A 17,565-nucleotide genomic window follows, 5' to 3' on the forward strand; every position below is an offset into this window, starting at 1 on the left:
GCGACTCCCCTGCAGGTGGGGAGCCGGGGGTTCGAACCGGGATCCTTACGCCGGTCCTTGTGCTTTGCGCCACATGCGCTTAACCCGCTGCGCTATCGCCCAGCCCTGTCTTTTGAAAATATTTATCTGATTTATTTATATTTATTTATTTATTGGATATAGATAGCAATCGAGAGGGAATAGAACGAGAGAGAGAGGGAATAGAGGGAAAGGGAGAGAGCGGCAGCACTGCTTCATTTTTCCCCTGCAGTTGGGAAGTGGGGGCTTGGCTTTAACCCAGGTCCTTGTGCACTGTAATATGCGCACTTAACCAGGTGTGCCGCCCCCCGCCCCCCACTATTGCACTCTACGAATTTAACTAATTTAATACTATTTTAGCTATGTAAGTGGTATCTTTTTAAAGACTACTATTGTTATGATTCTTATTTTACCAGAGTGTTGCTCAGTTAGGGGACTGAACTTGAGAGACTTCAGAGCCTCAGGCATGAAAATCTTTTGTAAACTACAGTTCAAAGATTTCCTGCTGGGGGCTTCACAACTCTGGAATATTTTTTTTTCCAGGTAGGAAGAGAGACCACAGACAATACTGGGATCTTCCTCCAATGTGGTGGGTGGGTAAGGAAATTTTGGCACACTATCTAGGTGAGCCATTTTCCCCTCAAGAATGTTTGATTGATTTAGAGAGACCAGAGCACTGATCCTTCATATACGGTGCTAGATACATTAATGCAGGGCCTCCTGCACTGAAGATAGGTTCTTACTGCTGAGCCCCCTCCCTGGCTATTATTTGTCACTCTGTAACTTGCATTTTTTATTTAGCAGGGTGTCCTTAATTTCAACCATCTTGTGTCAGAATTTTACGCATATACCCCATTTTGTTTATATATTCATTTTTTTTTTTTTTTTTCCTAACAGAGCACTACTCAGCTTTGGTTTATGGTGGTGCAGGGGATTGAACCTGGGACTTTGGAGACCCAGGCATGAGAGTTTCTATGCATAACCATTATGCTATGTATCCCTGCCCTTTTATATATTTATTGGCAAATCTGTTTCCACAACTTGGCTATTGTTAATTGTGCATCAGAAAACTTGGGGGTGCTAACATCTCTTAGGGAGTCTAATTTCAGTACTTGTGCTTAAATACCCAGAAGTGGGATTGCTGAGTCATGTGATAGTTCTATTTTTAGGTTTTTGAGGATCCTGAATGTGATTTGCCATAACAGCTGCACCATTTTCCACTTCTACTAACAGTGTACAATGCTCCCAGTTTCTTTTATTTCTTTTCTTTTATTTTCTTTTCAATTATTTATTTATTTATTAATGAGAAAGATGGGGAGGGGGGAGAGAGAGAGAAAGAACCAGACATCACTCTGGCACATGTGCTGTCAGGGATTGAACTCAGGACCTCATGCTTGAGGACTTAGCCACTGTGCCACCTCCTGGACCACCTCCCAGTTTCTTTACACCCTCATTTACACTTAAAAATAATAGCCATTCTGACTGGTGTGAGGTGATATGCCATTCTGAGCCAGGGAATAGAGCAAGGACGCTCCACTCTTGCTATCTCTCTCTCTTTTTTTAAGCCAGAGCACTGCTCAGCTTTGGTTTATAGTAGTGTGGGGGATTGAACCTGGGACTTTGGAGCTCCAGGCATGAGAGTCTCTTTGCATAAACATTATGCTATCTACCCCTTCCCCTCTTGTTACATCTATTCAGTGCAGTTCTGGAAGTCCTTCAGATTATGAGACTGACGTGCTGCCTACTGCACTAAGAGGGCCACTGGAAGTCCTAATCAAAGAACAAAAGGCATATAATTTGAGGAAGAAGTAAAATTGTCCTTGTTTGCATTCAGCATGATATTATGTATAGGAAACTAAAGGCTTGGGGCTGGGTGGTGGTACAGCCGGTTGAGAGCACACACATTTCAATGCACAAGGACCCAGGTTCGAGCCACCTGCAGGGGGAAAGCTTTTCAAGTACTGAAGCAGTGCTGTAAGTCTCTCTCTGTCTTTCTTCCTCTCTATCAACCCCCTTCCCTCTCAGTTTCTGACTTGCCTCTAGCCAGTAAATAAATAAATAAACAACAGAAAAAAAAACACAACTAAAGGCTTTATTAAAAGAACAACTATTGGAATAAGTACTTTAGTAAAGTTACAGGGTACACCATCAACATATAAAAGTCAGTTGTTTCTATATACTGCAATGAACTATCTGAAAAGGAAATAAGGGAACAAATCCCTTATTTGTTAAAATTTTATTCTTGTTTTTCCTCCTTTATTGGGGGATTAATGTTTTACAGTTGACAGTAAATACAATAGTTTGTACAAGCATAACATTTCTCAGTTTTCCACATAATAATACAACCTCCACTAGGTCCTCTGTCCATGACCTATACTCTCCCCCTGCACCCACCCAGAGCCTTTTCCTTTGGTGCAATACACCAACTCTAGTCCAGGTTCTGCTTGGTGAAAATTTTATTGTATTATATTATATTTTATATTATATTTACTATATTATCTATTTTTACTAGACACTTTATTTACTTATTCCCTTTTGTTGCCTTTGTTGTTTATTATTGTTGTAGCTATTATTGTTGTTGTTATTGATGTCATCATTGTTAGATAGGACAGAGAGAAATGGAGATAGGAGGGGAAGATAGAAAGGGGAGAGAAAGATAGACACCTGCAGACCTGCTTCACTGCTTGTGAGTGACCCCCTGCAGGTGGGGGAGCCAAGGGCTTGAACCTGGATCGTACTTAACGCTGGTCCTTGGTGTTTTGTGCTACCTGTGCTTAACCTGCTGCGCTACCGCCCGACTCCCCCAAATCTTATTTTTTAAAACTTATTTATTTATTTATTTTTGCATAGAGAAACTGAGGAAAGGGAATAGGAGAGACAAACATTTGCAGCACTCCCTTATGCATGATAATGTGTGTGCTCATTTGAGTCCCAAAACTCCAGTAAAGGAACACTACTGCCTGGTCCCCATACTCCAGTTTTTTTTTAAATTTATTTTTATTTTAGTGGCCGGGCAGTGGTGCACTGGGTTAAGCACACATAGTAAGAAGCATAATGTCTCTCTCAGGAATCCCGGTTTGAGCCCCTGGCTCCCCACCTGCAGGGGAGTTTGCTTCATAAGTGGTGAAGCAGGTCTACAGGTATCTCATCTCTCTATCTCTCTCCCTCGATATCTCACTCTCCCCTCCTGATTTCTCTGTCCTGTCTAACAACAGCAATAACAACAACAACAACAAAATGGAGAAAAAAGTGACCATCAGGAGCAGTGGATTCGTGGTGTAGGCATCGAGCCCCAGCAATAACCCTGGAGGCAAAAAATAATAATAATTTTATATATTTATTTTGGATAGAGACAGCAAGAAATTGAGAGGGAAGGAGGAGATAGAGTGGGAAAGAGAGAGAGAGAGAGAGAGTTGCAGACCTGCTTCACTGTCATGTACATGAGACTATACCAGGTATGCATGTAAGGGTGCTAGCACATCTTATCCTTGGGAGAAGTACATTACAATTGGTTAAATTATTGCTTGTTTGATTCTCTCTCTTTTTATCAGCACTCTCTAAAGATATCCTCTGGTTACCTTGCGTGAACCCTCTTAATTGCAATTTTATTAAAGACTAGGTTATTTCTAGAAATGCCAGAACCTATCTATTTTGTCTTAATCAATTGCTAGCTTAACCTGATTTATCAGCTGGGATTAACGTAGAACAGAACAGCAACTATACAGTAATTTGAACAACAACAACAACAAAATATTTTATAAAGACAGATAAGGAAGCTAGCTTATCAGGTAGGGTGATTGGATACTCACTGCCCAGACTCTCCAGAGCCACATTGCAGTGGTGTGTCTCCTTCTCCCTCTCTGTCTCTTTCTGTCTCTATCTCTCCTTCTCGCTCTTAAATTTTTTTAAAAATTTATTTTAATGCGACAGATACAGAAAAACTGAGATACAGAAAGGATGACCAGAGCACTGCTTAGCTCTGGCATATGGTGGTACTGGGCATTGAACCTGGGACCTCAGAGCCTCAGGCATGAAAGTCTCTGTCTATTTGAATGAAAGAGTCAACTCTGGGAACAGTGAAATTGTACATGCATTAGATCCTAACTATAAAATAAATACCCCCCCAAAAGAAAACAAACAAAAAACAACCCACAAAAGCCAAAGCGAAACAAAATCCTTGGAAAATATTTAATGTAACTTATTGGATTGGGGAGATAACATAATGGAAATGCAAAAAGACTTTTATGACTCCAAGGTCACAGATTTGATCACAGCAGCACCTTAAGTCCAGAACTGAGCAATGTGCTATTCCTATGTGTTAACAGCTGTACTGTAAAACATTAATAAAAATAAAATGAATTAAAAAAAATTAACTATTGCAGCTAGAGAGGTGGCTTAGCAGCACTGTGTGTGGCTCTTAAATTTAATTCTTGGCACCTCATATACCATAGTAACAATCTGGTCTCTATTATACAAATAAGTAAGCAAATCTTTTATTTATTTTTTATTGTTGTTGTTACTGATGTCATCATTGTTGGATAGGACAGAGAGAAATGGAGAGAGGAGGGGAAGACAGAGGGGGAGAGAAAGATAGACACCTGCAGACCTGCTTCACCACCTGTGAAGTGACCCTCCTGCTGGTGGGGAACAGGGGGCTCTAACCGGGATCCTTAACATGGGTCCTTGCCCTTCGTGCCATGTACACTTAACCCACTGTGCTACTGCCCGACCCCCAGTAAGCAAATCTTTTTATTAATATTTTATTTATTTATTTTGGATAGAGAGAGAGAAATTGAGGGGAAAGAGGGAGATAGAGATGGAGAGAGAGGCACTTGCAGCACTGTTTCACTGCTCAGGAAGCTTCTTCCCTGCAGGTGGGAATCAGGGGCTTGAACCCAGGTCCTTGCACACTGTAATGTGGGCATTCAAATGGGTGTGCCATGCCCACCCGTCTAAATAAAAAAAAACCCTTAAAATCTTAAAATGAGGGAGTTGGGCGGTAGCGCAGCGGGTTAAGCCACGCTAAGCACAAGGACCCGCATAAGGATCCTGGTTTAAGCCCTGGCTCCCCACCTGCAGGGGTGTCGCTTCACAAGCGGTGAAACAGGTCTGCAGGTGTCTATCTTTCTCTCCTCCTCTCTGTCTTCCCCTCCTCTCTCCATTTCTCTCTGTCCTATCCAACAACAATGACAACAATAATAAGTACAACAATAAAACAACAAGGGCAACAAAAGGGAATAAATAAATAAAAATAAATATAAAAAAATATTTTAAAAAAATCTTAAAATGAGTTACTGGTGACCTAGTGGCAGCTCAGTGGCTAGAGTACTGACCTCACAATTAATGAGGTCCTAAGTTCAGTCTCTGGCATCACATGTGCTAGTGTGATGCTCTGCTTCTCTCTCTCCTCTCTCATGTTAATAAACAAATATTTTTAAAAAATGAGTCATTAACTATAGCAGAATTAGACTAACAAAGATTGGATAATAGAAATTAAAAAAAATGTAAAGAGAATGGAACTGGAGGTGATTATGCTTAGTGAAAAAGAGATGAAAGACAACTACTGGATGGTTTCATATATGGAATCTAGAGAAGTGATACAAGTGACAAATGAACTTGCCAAAAAAAGAAAGAGAAATAGAAAGAAAGAAAGACGGAAGCAAACAAACCGTTTCTAAGACTGTGAGAAAACTGCAATGGTTATCTTTGAGAGGTGGGAGAGCGAGGATGCAGAACTCTGGTGGTGTGTGTGGTGGAACTATACACTGTAATATTAACATTTAAATATTAATCATTAATACAAATAGGGGGAAAAAGAAGTAAAGAGAGGGGCTGGGTGCTAGTGCAGCGGGATAAGTGCACATTGCACGAAGCTCAAGAACTGGTTTAAGGATCCCGGTTTCAGTCCTGGGCTCCCCACCTGCAGGGGGTCGCTTCACAAGTGGTAAAGCAGGTGAAAAAAAAAAGAAAAAGAAAAAGAAAAAGTAAAGAGAGGGCTTAGGCGGTGGCACACCTGGTTGAACACACTTGTTACTATGTACAAGTTCCCAGGTTCAAGACTCTGGTCCCCAACTTCAGGGAGAAAGCTTCATGGGCGATGAAGAAATGCTACAGGTGTCTCTCTTTTCACTCTCCCTATTTCCTCCTTCCCTCTCATTTGTTTCTGTCTCTGTCTAATAAACAAAAAATGTCTATTTTTTTAACATTTAAAAAATATTTTATAAAAAGGAAACACAAAAACCATAGGATAAGAGGGGTACAACTCCACACAATTCCCACCACCAGAACTCCTTATCCCATCCCCTCTCTTGATAGCTTTCCTATTCTTTATCCCTCTGGGAGTATGGACCCAGGGATATTATGGGGTGCAGAAGGTGGAAGGTCTGGCTTCTGTAATTGCTTTCCTGCCGAACATGGGCAGTGACAGGTTAAATCATACTCCCAGCCTGTCTTTCTCTTTCTCTAGTGAGGTGGGGCTCTCGGGAAGCTCCAGGACAGATTGCTGGGGTAGTCTGCCCAGGGAAGTCCAGTTAGCATCATTATTCGGGTGAGACCTTTCTTTTCGTAGGATTTTCTAGTTCCATTTCGGGTGGTCCACTTTCTAACAAAGTCCCAAAACCTAGATATAGACCAGGTCCCATGACAAAATATATTTAAAAAAAAAATTTATTATTTATTAATGAGAAAGAGAAGAGGAGAGAGAAAGAACCAGATATCACTCTGGTACATGTGCTGTCAGGGAGTGAATTGAGGACCTCAGGCTTGAAAGTGCAAAGCTTTATCCACTGCGCCACCTCCCAGATCACATAAATAAAATTTGTAAAGAAAATAAGAGCTCTGTGGTCCGGGAGGTGGCTCAGTGGCTAGGGAGCTGGACTCTCAAGCATAAGGTCCTGAGTTCAATCCTCGGCAGCACATGTACTAGAGTGATGTCTGGCTCTTTCTCTCTCTCCTCCAATCTTTCTCATTAATAAAATAAATAAAATCTTTAAAAAATATATATATAATAAATAAAAATAAAAAAGAAAAAATAAAACAATAAATTCGCTTTAAATCTTTTTAAAAAAATATTTATTTTATTTATTCCCTTTTGTTGCCTTTGTTGTTTTATTGTTGTAGTTATTATTGTTGTTGTCGTCGTTGTTGGATAGGACAGAGAGAAACGGAGAGAGGAGGGGAAGACAGAGAGGGGGAGAGAAAGACAGACACCTGCAGACCTGCTTCACCGCCTGTGAAGCGACTCCTCCCTGCTGCAGGTGGGGAGCCGGGGTTCGAACTGGGATCCTTCTGCCGGTCCTTGTGCTTTGCGCCACCTGCGCTTAACCCGCTGCGCTACAGTCCGACTCCCCTCGCTTTAAATCTTTTAAAATCTTTGAAAAAAAAAAAGAAACTAAGAGCTCTAAAGAATATGTAAATAGAGGAGTCAGGCGGTAGCGCATCGGTAGCGCAGCGGGTTAAGCGCAGGTGGTGCAAAATGCAAGAACCGGCATAAGGATCCGGGTTCGAGTCCCCGGCTCCCCACCTGCAGGGGAGTCGCTTCATAAGCTGTGAAGCAGGTTTTCAGGTGTCTGTCTTTCTCTCTCCCTCTGTCTTCCCTTCCTCTCTCCATTTCTCTCTGTCCTATCAAATATATATATATATATGTAGATGCCAGAAACAGTTGAACCAAGAATAATGAAAAAAAGATCACCACTTGTACAATATTCATATGTATATCAGATCAAGTTGTACACTTTCAATATCTTACATTTTATTTGTCAGTTAAATTTCAATAAAGGTGAAAAAAAAATCTCTACGCCCTAAGACTGAGATATAATAATATGCAAGAGAGAGGTCCTCATGGGTGGAGATTAAGATCTTATTGGAGCAGATGTCCTCGTGACTTACCGGATGGGAGGCGAGTGGCTGCGGTTTGCAGGCGCAGGTGACTGTGTATCCTGCGAGTCTGTCAGTGCCTGGTACTGGAGATGCTCACTAGTGAGTGCTGCAGCACCCCGCCCAGACACCCAGATGCCTGCTCTGGGGAAAAAGACTTTCCTCCCGCAGCATCTCTCTACTGCCCTTTATTATTTATTTTTTAAAAATTAAATTATTAATTTTTCCCCTCCAAGCTGGGACTTGGTGCCTGCACTATGAATCCACTGCTCCTGGAGGCTATTTTTCCCTATTTTTTTGTTGCCCTTGTTATTATCATTGTTATTGTTATAGCTGTTGCCAGATAGGACAGAGAGAAATCGAGAGAATAGGGGAAGACAGAGGAGGGGAGAGACAGAGAGACACCTGCAGACCTGCTTCACCGCTTCCCTGCAGGTGGGGAGCCAGGGTCTGGAACCGGGATACTTAGGCTGTCCTTTTGTGCCGTGTGCACTTAAACCGCTGTGCTATCACCCAGCCCCCAAATTATTGTTTTTTATTGGAGGGATTAATGGCTTACAGTAGACATAATTGTTGGTACATGTATAAAATTTTTCTCAGTTTTCTGCAAAACACTTTCACCCCCAGCCTAGGTCCTCCTCCACTATCGGTCGCCAGGACCTGAAAGCTCCTCCCCTACCCAGAGTCCTTTACTTTGGTGCAGTTTACCATTAATCAAGATGGACATAGTGCCAGCTAGCGGGAAGAAGAAATGTGTTTAAGAGCCCTGGTGGGATGGGGATTAGATAGCACAATGGTTATGCGGAAAGACTCTCATATGCCTGAGGCTTCAAAGTCCCAGGCTCACCCCCCACCCCAAAACACCCCAATACACATTGGTGGTGTTGTCTCCCCAAGGAAGTCTGGTCGGCATCATGGTAGCATCTGGAACCTGGTGGCTGAAAAGAGAGTTAACATATAAAGCCAAACAAATTGTTGACTAATCATGAACCTAAAGGCTGGAATAGTGCAGATTTGCCTCCAGGGTTATTGCTGGGGCTCCATGCCTACACCACGAATCCACTGCTCCTGGAGTACATTCCCCTCCCCCCCCTTTGCCCTTGTTTTATAGCTGTTGTGGCTGGTTATTATTATTGTTGTTATTGTTGTTGGATAGGACAGAGAGAAATCGAGAGAGGAGGAGAAGATAGAAGAGAGAAAGATAGACACTTGCAGACTTGCTTTACTGCTTGTGAAGAGACCCCCTGAAAGTAAGGAGCCCAGGGCTTGAACCGGGATCCTTACGCCGGTCCTTGTGCTGTACTTAACCCACTACGCTACCCTCAAATACATCTTAAAAAAAAAAAAAAAATTTCGTAGTCCGGGAGGTGGTGCAGTGATAAAGCATTGGACTCTCAAGCATGAGGTCCTTAGTTCAGTCCCCAGCAGCACATGTACCAGATGTCTGGTTTTTTTTCTCTCTTTTCCTTTCTTATTATTAAATGAAATATTAAAAAAAATACTAAATATGCACAGGTGGCGCAAAGCGCAAGGACCGGCATAAGGATCCCGGTTCGAGCCCCCAGCTCCCCACCTGCAGGGGAGTCGCTTCACAAATGGTGAAGCAGGTCTGCAGGTGTCTGTCTTTCTCTCCTCCTCTCTGTCTTCCCCTCCCCTCTCCATTTCTCTCTGTCCTATCCAACAACGACGACAACAATAGTAACTACAACAATAAAACAACAATGGTAACAAAAGGGAATAAAAATAAATAAATAAAATAAATAAAATCTCCAGCTGAAGTTTTGCAGAGTAGGCAGTGATGAGTGAAGAAAGGCAGTGAAAGCTGTAACTCGGGAGTCCGGCGATAGTGCAGCGGGTGAAGCGCATAAGGATCTTGGTTCAAGCCCTACCTGCAGGGGAGTCCGGTGAAGCAGGTCTGTAGGTGTCTATCTTTCTCTCCCCCTCCTCTCTCCATTTCTCTCTGTCCTATCCAACAGCAGTGACATCAACAATAATAACTACAAGAACAATAAAACAAGGGCAACAAAAGGGAAAAATAATAATAATAAAGAAAGTTGTAACCCACTGGCACAGTAGAAGAATCTTCTCACCAAATTCTAGTTCTCCCTTTTGTAGCATCTTTTCTTTTCTTTTTTCTTTTTTTAAAGATTTTATTTATTTATTCATGAAGATAGAAGGAGAGAGAGAGAAAGAACCAGGCATCACTTTGGTACATGTGCGGCCGGGTATTGAACCCAGGACCTCATGCTTGAGAATCCAACACTTCATCCACTGCGCCACCACCCGGACCACTTGTAGCACCTTTTCTTTAATTCCTTTTTTTAAAAAAAATTAGTTAAAATTATTTATTATTTATTATTTGTTTATGAGAGAGTACTACTGTGGCACGTGTAGTACTTGAGATTGCAGGAGCTCAAGAGGACAGTGCTTTAGCCACAGCACCACTCCCCAGGTGGCTCTGCAGCACTTCTGGAGTCTGTTCTCTAGAGGAGAAAGAAGTGGTGTGTGGGAGGGGACCAGTGGTTAGATCTCGAAGATACACTTACTTATAAGCATGTATAGTGCACGCGATTGGAATCTACCTGCATTCCAAATGGAATGAGTTTCCTGAAACAAACAACAATCTGAGCTATTGTTTTAAACTGAGTAACTATTATTTATCTATATTTTATTTATTTACCAGAGCACTGCTCAGCTCTAGTTTATGGTTCTTCTTCTAGCGTTTGCCCTTCTTCCGTAGCCAGTCAACAGCGTCAGGTTGAGCCTGATGTAAAGTTTCTAGACCTCCTTCGAATCTGGAGAGATTCAAAGTTTATGGTGATGATTCATAGTTTATGGTGATGCAGGGGATTGAACCTGGGACTTTGAAGCCTCAGGCACAAGTGTCTCTTTGCATAACCATTATGCTATCTACCCCTGCCCTATATCTTATTTTTTTATGTATGCAGATACTTAAAGCATATAGTATTATCTTACTGACCTTTTCAGTTTTCAATTTGCAAAGATTCTAGAGAGGGGAGTCGGGTAGTAACGGGTTAAGCACAGGTAGAGCGAAGCGCAAGGATTAGCAAAACAGAAGGACCCGTAAGGATCTGGGTTTGAGCCCCGGGCTCCCTACCTTCACAGCTGGTGAAGCAGGTCTGCAGGTATCTATCTTTCTCTCCCCCTCTCTGTCTTCCCCATCTCTCTCCATTTCTCTCTGTCCTAAAAAAAAAAAAAAATCGCAGCGTATGTTGTTTTTTTAAAAAATATTTATTTATTTATTCCCTTTTGTTGTCCTTGTTTTTATTGTTGTAGTTATTATTGATGTTGTCGTTGTTAGATAGGACAGACAGAGAGAAATGGAGAGAGGAGGGGAAGATAGAGAGGGGGAGAGAAAGACAGACACCTGCAGACCTGCTTCACCGCCTGTGAAGTGACTCCCCTGCAGGTGGGGAGCTGGGGCTCCAAACGGGATCTTTATGCCGGTCCTTGCACTTGTGCCAAGTGTGCTTAACCTGCTGAGCTACCGCCCGACTCCTTGTATGTTGCTTATTAATACTCTTCCCTCTATTAAATCAGTATGTGTCTATGGTCAAGGCACTTTCACGATGATTTCTCTCTCTCTCTCTCTCTCTCTCTCTAAATATGAGGCTATTGTATATGAAGTCTTAGAAACTGATGTTTATAATGATATTAAAATATACATGCTTGTGTGTAAATTTTAAGCATTACTGCACTTCTTCTGACATTTTTTTGCCTTTTCCTCGGACTGGTTATACATTATTTGAACAAGGGTAGTTTTTAGTTATAATTACTAGTTAAAGTAATAGCTCCTTATCAGTAAGGGGGTGTTAGGTTTAATAGTAGCCTCAGTTATTTGGCATAGCATGCCATCATTAAGTGCGGAGGTTTTATTTATTTATTTACTTATTTATTTATTTAAGTTTTGCAGAGTTGGGGATTTGGGCATGAGTGATTTCACTGCTCCTAGGCTGACTCTTTCATTCGGATAGACAGAGGGAGAAGGAGATGGAGAAGGAGACACCACAGTCTTGGAGCTTCCCCAGGTGCCAGCACTCTCATGTGGCTTTGCGATTAGAACCTGGGCATTGTGATTAGCAAGGTGTGGACCGCAGCCTGGAACCCTCTTAGTCCCTGGAAGTTTAATATTCTTTTAGAAGAGCCTTTCAATAATCTGGAGCTATGAAAATAGGTGAAATAAGTTGAACTGAAAACTTAATGGGAGAGCATGACTAGTACATTTCTCTGAACAGTGGTTCACATTTGTCAGGGTGGAGGGCGGGGTGGAGAAAAACCAGGGTGGGGAGGTAGCATAACGGTCATACATGAAGACTTTCATGCCCAGGGTATCAAAGGTCCCAGGTTCAATCCCCCACACTACCATAAGCCAGAACTGAGCAATACTTTGGTAAGCAAACAACAATAATCAGTACTGACGGGTGAAAAACTAAGCAGCACTGAGAAAATGGTATGGAAAGGAGGAGGATATGAGATAAGACAAAAGTCGAGAAAAGGGTGAAAAGAAGTTACCAGCTACAGCCACAGGGCCAGGCTTTGGAGGCAGTGGTGACAAGAAGCCAAGCAAGATGTGGCTTTGGAGAAAGGCACTGGTGAGCCATTCTACCCAATACCACCTCTGCCCGATGGTGGTAAGTATAGGGGAAGGAGAACATAGATTCATGACAGGGCTGAGAAATTTTACATTTTTTATCCCTTAGGATTCTTTCAGCTATATTGACAGAAATTTTCACTTGCATTTTTTTGAGCAAAAGGAGACATTGATTTATTCAAGAAACTGGAGTCCTGGGGATAAATTAAGTATGACTTTAATTATGTTTAAATTGTCAACTCACTAAGCATCTGTCATCTATCTATCTATCTATCTATTATTATTGTTATTATTATTAGTTAATTTAAAAAAATTTTATTTATCGGATAGAGACAGGCAGAAATCAAAAGGGAAGGGGGTGATAGAGAGGGAGAGAGACAGAGACATCTGCAGCCCTGCGTCACCGCTTGCAAACCTTTCCCCCAGCAGGTGGGGACTGGGGCCTTGAACCTGGGTTCTTTCGAATTGTAACTTGTGCGCTCAACCAGGTGCACCACAACCCAGCCCCTTATTATTATTTTTTAAATTTTTATTTATAAAATGGAAATATTGACAAGACCATAGGATAAGAAGGGCACAACTCCACACAGTTCCTACCACCAGAACTCCACATCCAATGCCCTCCCTTGATAGCTTTCCCATTCTTTATCCCTCTGGGAGTATGGACCCATGGTCATTATGGGGTCAGAAGGTGGAAGGTCTGGCTTCTGTAATTGCTTCCCTCCTGAACATAGGCATTGACAGGTCGATTCATACTCCCAGCCTGCCTCTCTCTTTCACTAGGGTGGGGCAGAGCTCTGGGGAAGCAGGGCTCCAGGACACATTGGTGGGTTCATCTGCCCAGGGAAGTCAGGTTGGCATCATGGTATCATTTGGAACCTGGTGGCTGAAAAAGAGTTAAGATATAAAGCAGAACAAATTGTTGACTAATCATGAACCTAAAGGCTGGAATAGTGCAGATGAAGACTTGGGGTCTTTGTTTTGGAAAAAACTAGTAGGTCAATTTTAGGTATATTCCAAGGGGCCCATGACCTTCCTATTTTTTTTAAATATTTTATTTTATTTATTAATTCCCTTTTGTTGCTCTTGTTGTTTTATTGTTGTAGTTATTCTTGTTGTTGTCGTCGTTGGATAGGACAGAGAGAAATGGAGAGAGGAGGGGAAGACAGAGAGGAGGAGAGAAAGATAGACACCTGCAGACCTGCTTCACCGCCTGTGAAGCAACTCCCCTGCAGGTGGGGAGCCGGGGTTTGAACCGGGATCCTTATGCCTGCCGGTCCTTGTGCTTTGCGCCACCTGCGCTTAACCTGCTGCGCTACAGCCCAACTCCCGACCTTCCTAGTTTTTACTTGCACCTGACATCTAATATGCAGGTGACCTAAGTTATTGTCTGGGAAGATGGTATCATAGTTGGAAAAAGGACCAGAAAACTGGATCAGGGAAGCAGCTTCCAAATATGGGGAAATGATTTAAATGTTGTTAACTGTAATCCCCATCGATCTGATCTGGGGCCCATAGTCAGCACAGGAGCCTGTGTAACCTCTGCCTCCCTGTAGGTCTGAGCTCACATTCTGTGGTCACGACTACGAACATTCCAGGCTGTGCCAGTTTCAGGACCCATCATCCTCGGGTGATAGGCAGAGTATGCTATCCAATCTCCCTTCTGAGAATGGAACACTCCCCACCCTAGTTGATCCACATCGAGGGCAAGGTCTTATAGGGGCCCACAGAGGGGTCCATTATGTTGTTCCTGATAGAGATGACCAGTGACAGCGGACCTGCGCCTTTGCCAGGTTCCAGCCCCCAGCTCCCACCTGCACGGTGTTGCTTTATAAGCAGTTAAGCAGGTCTGCAGGTGTCTTTCTCTCCCCTTCTATGTCTCTCCCTCCTCTCCATTTCTCTCTGTCCTATTCAACAACAACATCATGAACAACAACAATAAAAACTACAATGAAACAACAAGGGCAACAAAAGGGAATAAAAATAAAAATAAATATCAGACATAAAGAGATAAGATAAAGCAGTCCTCCTACAGCCAAGTTGGGAGTTTTTGTTGTTGTTGATAGGACACAAAGATATTGAGAGAGGAGGAGGTAGTATAGAGATGATGAAAGACACCTGCAGACCTGTGGAGAGCCAGGGGCTGGAATCAGGATCCTTAGGCCGGTCCTTGTGCTTTGTGCCACGTGTGCTTAATCCGCTGCACTACCACCCGACTCCCTACTTTTATTTATTTTTTTGCCTCCAAGGTTATTGCTGGGGCTCGGTGCCTGCACTCGGAATCCACTGCTCTTGGAGGCCATTCCCCCCTCTCCCCTTTGTTGCCCTTGTTGTTTATCATTGTTGTTATTGTTATTGTTGTTGTTGGATAGGACAGAGAGAAATGGAGAGAAGAGGGGAAGACAGAGAAGAGGAGAGAAAGATAGACACCTGCAGACCTGCTTCACTACTTGTGAAGCGACCTCCCTGCAGGTGGGGAGCTGGGGTCTCAAACGGGAGACCCTTAGGCTGGTCCTTGCGCTTCGTGCTATGTGCACTTAACCGGTTTCGGTACCGCCCAGCCCCCTCTGATTTTTATTATTTTAAACTTAGTTTATTATTTATTTATTTTAAAATAATTTCCACTTTTTTATTTTTATTTTTTTTATTATTTTTTTTCCACTTTCCTTTTTTACTTTATATATATTTTCCTGTACCCCATAAAGAATTTTGGTCTATACTCCGAGAGGGGGAGGAATGTTAGGGGAAGATGACCAGAGGGCTCTGAATTCCCAATTCCATCAGGGCCCAGAGAAGAAGAGGAAAAAAGGAAAGGAATTTGGAAGTAATATTAGGTGTAGGTGTGACTTAGGAGGGAAGGGAAGGCAGGACTGTAGAAAAATCGGCAAATATATAAATATAGATAGTGATAGAAATGATAGTCAACCCATATCAGTGACTTTGATAGAACTAATCCAGTTTCTAATGGAGGGAATGGGGGCACAGAACTCTGGTGGTGGGAACAGTATGGAATTATACCACTGCTATCTCATGATTTTTAAATCAATATTAAATCACTATTAATTTTTTTCTTTTAGAAACTTTATTTTTTCCCCTTTTGTTGCTCTTGTTTATCATCGTCATTGTTATTGTTGCTGTTATTGCTGTCCTTGTTGTTAGATAGGACAGAGAGAAATGGGGAGAGGAGGGGAAGACAGGAGGAGAGAAAGATAGACACCTGCAGACCTGCTTCACTGCCTGTGAAACAAACCCCCTGCAGATAGTGAGCTGGGAGCTCGAATTGGGATCGTTATGCGGTCCTTGAGCTTCGTGCCATGTGAGCTTAATCCGCTATGCCACCGCCCGGCTCCCAATATATATATATTTTTTTACCAGAGCACTGATCAGCTCTGGTTTACGGTGGTTCAGGGGACTGAACCTGGGACTTTGAATCCTCAGTCATGACAGTCTCTTTGCATAATGGTTGTGCAAAATGTTTTCATGCCTGAAGCTCCAAAGTCCCAGGTTCAATTCCCGCACCACCATAAGGTAGAGCTGAGTAGTGCTCTGGTAAAAAAGAAAAAAAAAAGAGAGAGAGAGAGAGAGATACAGAGAGAAAAACCAGAACACTGCTCAGCTCTGGCTCATGGTGATGATTAGGACTGAACCTGGAACCTTGGGATCTCAGACATGAAAACATTTTTAAAAAATATTTATTTATGGGAGTCGGGCGGTGGCGCAGCGGATTAAGCGCAGGTAGCACAAAGTGCAGGAACCAGCGTAAGGATCCCGGTTGGAGCCCCCTGCTCCCCACCTGCAGGGCAGTCGCTTCACAGGCGGTGAAGCAGGTCTGCGGGTGTCTATCTTTCTCTCCCCCTCTCTGTCTTCCCCTCCTCTCTCCATTTCTCTCTGTCCTGTCCAACAATGACAACAATAATAACTACAACAATAAAACAACAAGGGCAACAAAAGGGAATAAGTAAATAAATAAACAAATCTTAAAAAAATTATTCCCTTTTGTTGCCCTTGCTTTATTGTTGTAGTTATTATTGTTGATATTGATGTCAATGTTGTTGGATAGGACAGAAAGAAATGGAGAGAGAAGACAGAGGGGGGGAGAGAAAGATAGACACCTGCAGACCTGCTTCACCGCCTGTGAAGGGACTCCCCTGCAGGTGGGGAGCCAGGGGCTTGAACCAGGATCCTTATGCTGGTCCTTGCTCTTTGCGCCGCGTGCGCTTAACCTGCTGCACTATCGCCCAACACCCAGCATGAAAACATTTTGCATAACCATTATGTTAACGTCTCATCCCAGGTTTTATTTATTTTTATTTTTTTAGAGAGGCAGAGGGAGAGAAAGAAACCACAGCATTGATGATTCCTTCATTGTGGTGGGAACCAAACATGAATCTGAGCTGTGCATAAGGCAAAGCACACTACCTAAGTGGGTGATTTTGCTCACCCTATGTCCGATTTTCCTTTTTAATTTTATTTGAATTATTTAAATATATTTTTAAAATATTTAATTTATTTATTTCTTTTTGTTGCCCTTGTTTTATTGTTGTAGTTATTGATGTTGTCGTTGTTGGGTAGGACAGAGGGGGGAGAGAAAGACATCCACAGAACTGTTTAACCGCTGTGAAACGACTCACCCTGCAGGTGAGCTGAGGGCTCGAACAGGGATCCTTCCTCCGGTCCTTGGGCTTTGCGCCACGTGCGCTTAACCAGCTGCGTTACCGCCCAACTCCCTTGAAATTTTTTTTAAATGTTTTTTTTTTAATTTATTGTTGGATAGAGATAGAGAGAAATTGAGAGGGGGAGTGAAGGGAAGATTAGGAGAGAGACAGAGAGATACCTGTAATCCTGCTTTACCACTCGTGAGGCTTGGGGACCAGGGGCTTGAACATACTTGAACAAGTTCAATTCCTGGCAGCACATGTGCCAGAATGATGTCTGGTTCTTTCTCTCTCCTTCTATTTGTCTAATTAATAAATGAATATAATCTTTAAAAATAAAGAGAGAGAGAGATAGAGAAGCATCTGTATTCAAGTCACCAGTTTCCACCTGTAGGGGGAAAGCTT

General features: G+C 42.5%; 1 protein-coding gene across 4 annotated transcripts in view; it reads left to right on the forward strand.

Annotated features, from left to right (window-relative positions):
• ARHGAP19 (Rho GTPase activating protein 19) overlaps positions 1 to 17,565 on the forward strand; it is a 71,933-nt gene that overhangs the window by 924 nt on the left and 53,444 nt on the right. The window lies entirely within an intron of this gene.

Source organism: Erinaceus europaeus, chromosome 1 (assembly GCF_950295315.1).
Source record: "Erinaceus europaeus chromosome 1, mEriEur2.1, whole genome shotgun sequence".
Lineage (NCBI taxonomy): Eukaryota > Metazoa > Chordata > Mammalia > Eulipotyphla > Erinaceidae > Erinaceus > Erinaceus europaeus.